Genomic DNA, 9,562 nt, shown 5'->3' on the forward strand with positions numbered 1-9,562 from the left:
CCATTTTCGTTGAAAACTATATTAGAAGGAACCACCTGGCCAGGGAATCCTATCTTGAATTATCCAACTGAAGCAGGAAAGAGACATTGCTTCCAACCTTAAGGGAGTTCCCCTAGCCTGGCCGGACTCTTCTCTCTGTGTTGCAAAACTCCTTTGACCTAGAGACTGGGAGAAAGGATTCCTTTAAAGACAGGACAGGAACTCAAGGAGAAAAATGATTTGGGAGCCAGATTGTTTGGATTTTCTTGATTCTTTGGGAAGAAGCATTAGCCACTGGCCTCCGGGACAGGTCTTGTCCCCAGACGAGCTGGTCTACTGGGGATGTGACTTTGCAGGCGGCTCTTACTTGCAATTCCCGTTAAATTCTCCAATTACTGACGCCAACGACCAAAGTGTATGTCCGCCTAGGTGAGAATGGTTCTTGGGCAGATTTTTTTTTTCCTTGCAAATTTGCCACTTTCTCGAAATTCTCAAGTTCAGGGCGGCTTTTAACTCAATCTAGAAACGCGACGAGGGTTTCTTCGTTCCAGAATAAACGTTGCTTCATATTTAAAAGAACGGCGAAATCCTCGTGGGCGTTGATAGCTTGAGGGGCCCTGCCCTCCATAGGAGCCTCGCAGGGCTTTAAGCAGGTGGCCAGACTTTAAGGGCGGGAGGAAGTCACATTTCAAAGGGAAAGCGGGCCGGCTTGGGCTGGCTGCAGCAGAAATGTATTTCTAAGGAACGCCGCTCCCTCCCCAGGGTTCTGAGACCTTGGGTGTGTATCTCCGGGAAGGGCTGGGTGAGGCGGCCGGGGTGGGGGTGGGGGTTGGAGGGAGTGCGCGACGGTTTTCCTAACTCCTATAGGAAAAGGACTTCGGTCTCTTCAAACTTTTGTTTGTTTGCTTGCTTGTGTGTTTGTTTTCCTAAGTAGCTGCGTCAAGCGAAGCTGCATAGCCTCCGCTGATACCTTAGCAGGAATTGCAAAAGCCCGGATTCCCTGAGCCTCTCGCACAGCCAACAAGATTTCGCTGCCTCTCCAGGTCCCTTCTGGGGACTCTGGGCCCCACTCTCGTCCTCCCACCGCCCGTCTNCGGTGACCCGGCGGGCGCCCCTGCGGAAGCCCAGCCTCACCCCTCCCCGGCTCTGGTGGTACCCACGGGGCTGCGGGACTTAGTCCCTGGCTCGCGGGGTCCCAGCCCCCGCACCTCTTCCTCCGACCCTTCTCGTCCCAAGGCCCGAGGTCACCCCGGGCCCGCGGCTCCCGGACGGAGCAGGGACGGGGAGTAGTGAGGAGGCGACGTCAGGGCCTGGCGCCCGACCTAGGCTGCAGGGGGTGCGCGCGGCTCCTGGTTTGCGCCCCCCGGCTCCGCGCACGCTTAGAAAGCGCAGCTAGAGGTGGGGGCGCGGCAGAGGGTCGCTGGCAGTGTCCTCGGAGGGAAGTGGGCCGAGGCGGGGCGGCGGGTCGAACGGGACGCGCCCCCCTCTCCCGCCTGCCACGCCGCAAACTCGCAGGAGAAAGGGCGCCCCTCCCTCTCCACCTCGCAGGTGCCAGGCCTCCCCGGGGCCCACTTCCCTTACAAGCAGCCGCGAGGAGCCCAAACCCGAAGGTTCGGGTCTACGGGGTTGCTTTTCAGTGGACCGTCCGTGGTTCAGCGAACCCTTCCCTGGGCCGGAGAGGGTGGGTGCGGGGAAGGCCGCCGGGAAGAGGGAGACAGAGAGCAGCGGCGACCTAGGGCCCCGCTCCGGGCCGGCCCCCGCCGTGCCGCCCACCCGCCGAGTGCGCAGCGGGTCCCTCGGGTCTCCCGCACCCGGCGGTGGTGAGCCGGCAGCCCAGCCCGCGTCCGGGCTCCGCGCTGCAGACACTGTCCCGGAACTTCGCATCAGGTTCTGCGGCCCAACGCAGAAGGGGTGTCGGCGCCGAGACCACAGCTTGTTCAGGTTGGGGCCTCGTCTCCTGGGAAGTGACGGTCCCCGCGCTCTGACCTCAAGAGCCGCGAGAGGTGGGAGCGCAGGCAACAAAAGGCAGATAAACCGGAGAGGGACGTCCCCGAGCTAGGCCCAGCCCACACTGCGCCAACACTTGCAAGTGTCTCGAAATACCTAAGCGTTTATGGAGATCCGGAGGGAGAAAAGTCAGTGACAATAACAAAACAAATCTACACTCGGACCGAGAGCTGCAGGAGCGCCTTTCCCTTTCTGTTCCCTGAGCCCCCAAGCCCAGCCCCGAGCTGGCCATTTCTAAAGTCCGCTAAGGAGACAGGGTCCGGGCTGCCCGGGTGGCCACGAGCCACCTTTCGGCGCTGGGGACCTCCCCGAGGAGCAGCCGCCTCGATCTCCGCGACGGACCCGGCCACAGCCCCTGGCACCGAGTCCCTGCTTCTGATCCAAATTCGGGCCCTGTCCCCGGTTCCTGCACCGAAGTGTGGACTCTACCCGCACAGCCAGCGCTGGGGAAAGAAAGTTCAACACGTCCTGGGAGTGGGCCCTAGGGGATGGGCCCTGGGGAGCCTGGGGTGCTGGGCTGAAGCCCTAGAAAATGGGGTGGGGAGACGCAGACCTGGCGCTCAAAGCTCAGGCCTGGGTGTTACTGCGGTGTCCTGGGGTTCAGGTGTAAGCAGAGTGGTTGGGGTACTCGTTCCCCAGGAGTGCAGGGAGAAGACAGGGCCTAAGTTAGCTCTGTGAGGTAAGCTGGGGTAGCTGCTCCCGAAAGGTTTTGGGGTTTCCACCCGCCCTAGCTTAATCCGGGAAGGTCTTTCCCTCCCAATCTGCTACTGAAAACTCGGAGAGTGCAGGAGCAGGGGTCTGATCAGATCTGGGGCGTCGCAATTTACATGCAAGATACAGCCTCTTAAGCACTCTTCATCTCCCCCGGGGCCTGGAAAACTCCAGAAGCCCCGTTCTGAGAGGGGCCCCCTCCTCATACAGCAGGGCTGCGGTGCCCGGAAAACATCTTTGCCAGAGGCAGAATTCTGCACGCTAGGAAGTAGAGGTTGGAGCAAACACGTTTAAAGGAGACTCTCCTCTCCTCCTGGTTATTCAACTGCCCTTACGCTCACCCCACTTGTCTGTTACGGGAAAGGAGGAAGAAATTCACTTCCACTCTAACCGATGTAAACATAGAGCGCTCCAGCGCACCCCAGCGAAGTGAGCTTTGATGTTACTTCCTAGGGAGTTTCCTCCGCTTCAGCAATGAACACTTTCTGGGGGCTTTCGATATGCCAGGCGCTATCTGGGGCACCAGAGAAGAATGATGAGCACTAAAAGCAAGAGAAGTACCACATTCAAATGCGTAAGCAATGGCCCCTGCTTCAAGGCCCTCAGAGCCTTGCGAGAAAAGGCAGGTCACCTAAGTAGGGCGGTAAAAAGTCCCCTGGCCGCACAAAACACGAGCGCTGCGAACAACGTCGTCCTAGAGGCTTTTCAGATGCTAGAATGCCCGCTGCGCATTCCCTCTCCCAGATAGAAAGGACAGGAGCAGATGCCTTTGATTAATATGGAAATAAAAAGAAGCAATGGTGGCAGTACTTATTTTCTTAGCAGTTGTTTAGAGATTTATTGACACTGAGATAAACTTCAGTCTGGGGCATCTCCGTAATTCATGTCTCCATTAGTTATTACCAAATGAGCAAATCGTTTTTCTTTTCACTGGTTTTTAAAAGAAAAAGTAAAAGGAGGGGGAGGTTGGGAGACATCTTTTTTTAATGGGATTAGAGTCATTATCTTCCTGTCTCCGTGGTCCCCGAGCTGCAGAAGCTAGCCTCTCAACTCCGGAGTTCACCAGGCTGTGTTCTAAACATAAAACAATCCTGTAATTTCCTTCAAGAACAAAAGTTTTCAAAGAAATGACCTGCACAGTGTCCCCCTCAATAAAGCAGAATTGACTTAATGGTCTGTTAATTACTCCATCTCTGCAGGGGAAGGGAACCTTCCGAAAGGATTGCTACAAACCCTCCGTTGATTGAAGCTGTGGTCTGTCCCCAAATGTACATCTGGGGCTGAGCCATTGAAATCCCAGACAAAACAAAATCCCTGATAAATAATCCCACCTAGAACACAAAGATTCAGCATACAATTGTTGAATCTTTGCTGGATCCTCAGAGAAGATCGAAGGGAGCGCTTTGGGGCTTCCGGTAATCTTTAAAGCTTGAGGCCAGGGGTTCCTGAACAGAAGTTATAGAAGATCTTGTATGACTTTCCTCTTGCTTTATCTTCCCTTGTCGAATTTCTTTATCTTTTTTGAGACTCTGACCATACTTCTTTAATCCAATCTTTTTTTAAAAAAAATACGAATTACAGTTTATTTCATCATTTAACACATTTTGGTTTGATCATCTTTTCCAGCATTTCTCTATTAATAATTTAAACCTAAGAAGAAAAATTTGAGTATCATAGTAATAAAGAATAATGTAGAGAATCAAAAAATAGGAGATAGATTTGGGTTAATGTTCTCCATGACTTTTCACATCTGTAAGGTGAATGTTACTCATGCAAGTACATATGTTTCTAAAACAAAAAAGTTAAAAACTCTACTTAAGTCCAAGCAAAATGGAGCAATCATTTAGTTGATTTGCCATTAGAGACAGTTAAGCAGAAATATTTGATTTTTAAACCGCCTCTTTAAGGAAGTAAATATAAACATTTTCTACACTAATTGACAAAGTATTGGTTTCAATCTGTATACATGTGGCCTTTGTGGGCCCTTTAAAAAATTTTTATTTTTGAGAGACTGAGAGACAGAGTGTGAGCAGAGGAGGGGCAGAAAGAGAGGGAGACACAGAATCTGAAGCAGGCTCTAGGCTCCAAGCTGTCAGCACAGAGCTGGACAGGGGGCTCAAACTCCCAAACTGTGAGATCCTGATCTGAGCGAAGTCAGGTGCTTAACCTACTGAGCCACCCTGGCGCCCCATGTGGACCCATTTAAATAAAATGTTGCAGAAAAATGAAATGGGGCAACTCTAGAGATGGACTATGAAAGCGATCAAGATGTGGATATGACCTGCTTTGAAAATTATTTCTTTGTCTGAAGTAGGCAATAGCAGAAAGACTCTGTCAAGCCACAACTTTTGCCATATTCACCATCACTTAAGGATCATTTGTTGATGGAAGCACAGTTGACTGGACCCAGTGTGGCATGTGAGCTAATCGATATAAGGCACGGACATGAGGAAGGTTAGCTCAAAGGTGATTGGCATTACATTTGTGCCCATAATTGTGTTTCATTGAGACGTATGGCAAACATACACTTTTCTGTCCTTGAAAAGTGTAAAAATCTCATGATTCAAGAAAAGATGAATCATTTAAACTCAGTTTGACTCCCAGTCAATGTTGAACTTATGTTTTGGTTTTCCATATGGCTAGCTGTGCTTCCCACTTATGCGAGAAATGGGTTTCGGACACAGGTGACAGACTGTGATCTCCATACTCCCAATCATGTTTTCCTTTTAATAAAACCCATACAAAAGTCTATCTTTGCGTGTCTACTCCACAGTGTTCTCAGGATCCTGACTCCCCTACAGCACTGTATAACTCACAGACAAACATGAAAATGAGACCATTTTTTCTTGCTAAGAGGAATACTAGTAGAGGAGGCATTTTGTTTCCAATTTTTACTAGGATTAGATTATGAATAAATTAGACTCTAAGATTGCATAAAGTACAGTTTTAGATATTATAGTGACTGACTGTGTAATGTAGAGATGGTTTGATTTCTCTTTTCCTCCTTTGCAGAGATTAATGCAGTCAGGTTTAATGTTCTTTCCCAAAGACCATTTTGATTTGCCAATGCTTTTTGTTGTTGTTTTGTTTTTTAGCCCTTGGGCACTTGATTTTCTAACATTTCCTTAACCTGCAGAGTATTGTTTTCAAGGCTCTTCACTGAGACCTTTGTTCTCCTCAGGGCCACGGAGCACATTGACTTAGGACAAGTAACTTTCATCATGATTAGTATCGACAAGTTATCAAATAGAAAATTTGAAGAAACACACACTGCAGTTTTCATAGTAAATATCAGGTCTCAGTACAAAGAGTTTACAAGGGAACTGTAATTTGAAGAAAACACTAAGTAAAAACTTTTTGGAACATATTAAAAATGGAGAGAACTAATTTTTTTTTTTTTTGAAACAACAGTTTTATTTACACTTCCATCAAATGCTAACTTGTCCTTGAACTGGCTGATAATGATTGAACTGAGGCATGCCCAGAGGGGAGGGAAGTAGAGACAGATAGGAGAGTGCCCTGTCCTAATTGTGAACTCTCACTCCATAGGCCCTAAACTTCATCTAAGGGGACAGGAAAGGATGAGATGCTTTCCTTATAGTTATTTACTTGACCACTCTTTTCTTTTTCTAGAATTAACTTCCTTGGAAATTTTTTGTGGAGTTTGCTTATATAAAATATATACCATCACGGTATAAAAGGATGTTCTAGAGTGTGTTGAAACTAGAATTAGTTCACTGAAATCCAATGTTTTCTACATTTTAGGCTTGAAAGAAAAAAGTCATCAGTGAGAGGTGGGGGTGTAGAATCAGCCAAGAAGGGATGAGATGGATTTATTCAGTGGGGCAGGTAAGGCAGGAAGAATGGTGGCCACCTTTAAAAAACTGCGTGACATTTTCGGGGTGCCTGGGTGGCTCAGTCGGTTGAGCTTCTGACTTCCCATGGTTCGTGGGTTCAAGCTCTGGGTCAGGGTCTGTACTGACAGCTGGGAGCCTGGAGACTGTTTTGGATTCTGTGTCTCCCTCTCTGTCCCTCCCCCACTTGAGCTCTGTCTCTTTCTCTCAAAAATAAATAAACATTTAAAAAAATTTTAAATGCAAGACATTTCTTCTAGTAGCATAGCGTCAAGAATGACTTTTGGGGCACCTGGGTGGCTCAGTCAGGTAAGTGTCTGACTTCGGCTCAGGTCATGATCTCGTAGTTTGTGAGTTCAAGCCCCACATCGGGCTCTGTGCTGACAGCTCAGAGCCTAGAGCCTGCTTTGGTTTCTGTCTCTCCCTCTCTCTCTGCCCCTCCCCCACTTGCACTCTGTATCTCTCTCTCTCAAAAATAAATAAACATTTTTAAAAAAAAAAGAATGATTTTTATCACTTTGACCCTCATATATACAGGCTTTAGGTCATTAAGACATGACTCTAGAAAAAGGAACTTGTTTGCTTACTTCCAAGAGATGAAAGTTTTGTGTGTGATTTTCTTTTTCCTCTGTCTTTTTCTTTAAATTTCTTTCCTTCCTCTGTTCCTCTATCTTGCTTCTCAATGATCTTCCTCTCTGCTTCCAGCCTCTACTTTATTCTCCATCCCTATTTATTACTATTTGTTGGCTTCCACTTCCCACTTCACTGCTCTAGGGAACCATGAGGTTCTCGTCCCCTAACCTTGCTCACATAATCTGTCTGCTCCGCCAGCAAGTTTTGGCTTCTAAGAAGCCCTGATGCTGTTAGAATATCTTTACTCTCAGCCTGTATTATGTTATAGAAAAATGAGCTACAGGGAAGACCCAAAGGTTTTCCAAAGGGGTTAGTGTCGAACTAACATTTTCATAAGCATGTCTTTCTAGGTGACAGGGAATTGTGATAGATGCTGTATATGTTTTCCCAGTTTGTATCAACTTAAAGGAAATATTTATTATTAACAAATATTGCAAACAGCGACTGGCTCACCATCATTTGAGACAAAGCCACTGTCTATTCCTTTCTCCCATACAGATATGATTGTGCCTCAAATGTGTATGAAATGTAAAGATCCTTGTAAAATAAGTAGTCTTTCTTTTGTGTGTACCTATTTTTGATTTACACGTGGATTGTATTGTAGCTCTACTTGCGTTTCTTACTTCTCTCCCCATTCAACTTTATGCTTTAAGATGCATCTGTCTTATTTCTCCCTTTTTAAATTCAGATATATTTGACATAGATCATCATGTGTAAGTTTAAGGTGTACAGTGGATTGATTTGATACAGTTATATGGCAATATGATTGCTCTTGCAGCATTAACTAACACCCCTATTGCCTTACATAATTATAATTTCTTCTTTTTTATTTTTTTAATGTTTTATTTTTTTTTTCTTTTTGAGAGAGAGATAGAGACAGCTATGTGAAAGGAAGGGTCAGAGAGAGAGGGAGACACAGAATCCAAAGACAGGTTCCAGGCTCTGAGCTAGCTGTCAGCACAGAGACCGATGCAGGTCTCGAACCCACGAAGCGTGAGATCATGACCTGAGCCGAAGTCCGACACTTAACCAACTGAGCCACCCAGGTGCCCCAATTAGAATTTCTTCTAATGTTGAAAACAATTTAGATCAATCACTTAGCAAGTTTAATGTTTATAATATAGCTTTCCTGTCTATAATCATTGTACTATGTATTAGGTCTCTAGGGCTTATTTACCTACTAGTTACAAGTAGTAGCATCTTTTACTTTTGGTTCTGCTAGGTACTCCATACCTCATCTGTTGCATCTATCATATATACTGCAGTAGACCATATATATATATATATATGATCTACTTGCATCATATATATATATCTTCTTGCATCTCTTCAAGAATTATCTATATATGTATATATACATATATATTCCAAGCCCTATTGCCCCTATTGCCTAAAACACTTATTTCCACCTGACTCCCCATTACCTAGTTTAGTCCTATCCAATCTTCACTTCCCAGCTTACTCTTGCTTCCCTGTGGAGCCTGGGCCGGCAATAGTTACCCCTCCCGTGTGTTCCTAGAGCCCAATGTCCTTTCCCTTCACAGAACCCACCACCTGGAGCCATTTGCTCCCACTGGAATGTGAACCCTGTAAGTCAGGACCCAACATAGTGTCTAGAACATCTTAGGGACATAAGGAACATTTTGTAAATCACCTGAAGGAGAAACGTCATAGAGGCAATCCAAGCTTTGGATGGGTAATTGCATGTGATGACCTTTGGGTCCCCTTCTAACTGTGAGATGTGATAACCATATGATACCAAATCACAAAGTCTAAATCAGATTTTTAAGTCCAGAGCATTTATTTCTGTTTTTAAAATGTAGCTCCATTGGAATAGGGGCTCCTATCACATATGCTTCTAGGTACTTTTTGAGCTAGAAAACAACTTTGTAACTTAATTAGATAAAATTATGAGGAGTCACCTTATTACCCTAACTGCTTCATTTTCTGTGTATTTTTTTTAATAGCAGTTGCCTTCTAATGAATGACATGCATTGCTATTCCATTTGTTCTCTCAATAATCTGGCAAGATAGTATTGGTAGCTACTTTCTACAGATGAGGAAAGTAAGAGTTAGATTAGGTAACCTGGAAAGGGTGCCCAGACATCAAATTGTACCACTGTATTTTGAATACTGTGCTGTCTTACTTCAAAGTTATTGCTACTAAAAGCTGTCCTACGTTTTTGTGAATATTCTTTTTCTTTGGCTTCTCCCTCTCCTTCTTCCTGGTAGACATGTTGATGGTAACTTATACAAGTTTGCCATCCTTTCCAGTGACTTCCATTGCCTTCATAATGAAGTCTTGTTTCCTGAGAATCTACAGGTGTCCTGGCTTTTTTTTTTTTTTTTTTTTTTTTTTTTTTTTTTTCTATTTTTTA

The sequence above is a fragment of the Crocuta crocuta genome, unplaced genomic scaffold (assembly GCF_008692635.1).
Source record: "Crocuta crocuta isolate KB4526 unplaced genomic scaffold, BGI_CrCroc_1.0 scaffold25, whole genome shotgun sequence".
Taxonomy (NCBI): domain Eukaryota; kingdom Metazoa; phylum Chordata; class Mammalia; order Carnivora; family Hyaenidae; genus Crocuta; species Crocuta crocuta.